The sequence below is a fragment of the Falco naumanni genome, chromosome 1 (genome assembly GCF_017639655.2).
Source record: "Falco naumanni isolate bFalNau1 chromosome 1, bFalNau1.pat, whole genome shotgun sequence".
Lineage (NCBI taxonomy): Eukaryota > Metazoa > Chordata > Aves > Falconiformes > Falconidae > Falco > Falco naumanni.
In genome coordinates, this window is record NC_054054.1 from 23,227,780 (window position 1) to 23,230,433 (window position 2,654).

A 2,654-nucleotide genomic window follows, 5' to 3' on the forward strand; every position below is an offset into this window, starting at 1 on the left:
GTGGAAGAGACGTAGAGATATGAGCACTAAAAATAATTTCAGATTCAGCCCTATGCTGGGTCATGAAGAGCAGAATCAATGCTGGTTTTTGCTCCAGGCAGATATATGTGTAATGACATTCTTTCAAAACATTCAGTCAAGGGAGACAGAAAAATCGGCAAACAAATGAGCAGTCCAAGGTTATAAATTCCTGTAATTTTACTGTATTGTCCTGATTTTTTAAGTAAAATACGGTATTTCTTGGAAAGAGGGGGAAAGTTAAAAAGTCACTCTTCCTAGGAATGGATGAACCTAGAGAAAAACAGTAGAGCAGGAAGTTTAATTGTAAGCCACGAACTAACCCACTGCAGTTGGATGTGCCAGACTTCGCTACAGGCATCCTCCATCAGTAAGGTGAAATACAAAGTATGTTTACAGATGCAACTCTTGCCAAGGTAAAATTCAATAGATGGACGGCTCTTCCTAGCCGCCCTAGCATATGTTTGATGAGGAGGGATAACAGCAGCAGATAAAGACAAAAAAAAAACCCTACATAAACCATGCTGGCATACTTAAAAATCCAAGCGTCTTTTGTAAATGCATACAGACAGTACTTCAGAAGTCACATATGGAGAGTAAGAGGCAAAAATTCTATTGTTAACTTCTTCAACAAGTACTAAATGCCACCCTTCCCTGCTAAAGCAGATTTTTGCACCAGTTTGAAAAAGGAGAAAACTGATGTTTAATTGTAAAGACTTAACCTATATAAATCTGGAAAGGAACAGAAGCTACGTGTTTAAGTCAGGAATTATTACTGAAAGAGCAAAACTCCAAAGCTTATTGCAATTCTGCTCAACTGTCCACAAAACATAAAAAGTCTGAATAATTTATTATATGTATAATTTATAACATGGATGATTTTTTGACGTAAATTAATTTCATTACCTAACCCAGGGTAGCCTGTTGGGTTTTTTTTCCCCTTCACATCACAGAAATTGAAAAAAAAAATAGAATCTCTTGCCTGGAAGGCAAGATGCCTAGAAGACCTTCATTGAACAATTCTTTTCATAGCTAGGTATCGCTGTTCTCTCTATTGTGTCACCAAATAGCTTACCCACGTAGCATAACAGGTAAGTCAAAGTCTAAATAATAAATAATAGTAACAATAGCAACAGTAAATAATAATTCCTGCAACTGGACTAAACAGCTGAATACTGCTGACACCAACACAGGAGCGCCTGTCACACAGGTTTGTTCCCAGCCTTCCTCCCACAGTTCCCCTGCAGTCCCATGGCAGCAATTTCCAAGAACCATTAGCAAGTTCTTCCCCTCCACACCCAAAAGTTTTTGTCTCTTATCTCGCACTTTTCCCCTCTGTACTTCTGCTATCTTTAGTCTGATCACTGCTATTCCCTCTCCACTGCTTTGTGATAATCCTCTCACTCCCCACCTAAGAGGCACGCCGGAGGGAGGGATGCTGGGAGGTCAGATGCTAATGCAAGTCTTGTGGGTGTCAAGGATGAAGACTTCACTGGTGGTACTTGAGCCTACGGACTGTACAAGTAAATATTTCCCACTGCCGCTGCATTGGGCTACATCACAAGTAGCAGCACATAAATGGTGCTCCCTAAACATTCCTTCACTCTTACTGTGCTGCTTCCCTACACTATTCTTATCTCAGATAGCTTGAGTACAGTTAATATGCTTTGGTATAATATCTTGAATATTTTTTTCCCTTTTTTTCCCTCCTTTGCCTTCTGTTCTCGCTGACTGCAAGGCCACTGTGGGTATCAGACCCGTGCTACTTTCAATAATTCAGTAGAAATAACACACATTGTATTGTTCGATAGCAAAAACACAGCAGTGTCACCGACCTTTGCTCTATTATAACATGTATCATTAAACTACCTACACTGCTCCAGTAATTTGATAGCATAGAATTTAGAAATGTTAACCTGTCTTGCCAGCAAAATCTGTAGCTGCAAAAATGCCTAGTGTCATTGACAGTTTCCTTCAAGAGACTCCGATGGTATTTTAGGAATGTACTTCAGTTTCAAAATAACATGCTCGTCCTATTTGTAAGCAAGTTTCACACTTAAAAACCAATGTATTAGTGTCTTATTTGCCCTGCAATAGAATTCAGTAAAACAGTATCACAAATAAAGCTCTTCATTAATGTAAAGTCACATTTAACAGTAGTCTTAGTCATACATAAACTGCACCTTCTGTATCATTCCAATTTTATGTTTAGTTTTTAGGTTTTTAAATATTGCCAGTCTACAAAGAAACACTTTAAAGCACATTAAGGTCACCATCTTAACTTGTGAATTAGACAACTTTTAACATGCATCTGTAAGTGAGAATTATTTCTGCAGCTAGAGTTACCAGATACAACAAAGGCTTTGTTATTTCTTCCCCTGAGGATTCTTCTAAAAAAAAAGTAGCTAAATTCAGTTTTGTGTGCACTTCATGAATGTAATTTTCTTCCAGACTTCTCAGATTTTCTGACAGTCCTAGCCACTTTAAAATAGATGGAAGATTATATAGTCATTCTACTGTACTTTTAAAGTCTAATGGACTGAACAGAGGCCTAGAGAGGTTTACTTAGCACAAACCAGTTTTACTACTTACAGTGTCATAAAGCAGACCAAAGAATTAGAGATGCACAACAGAAA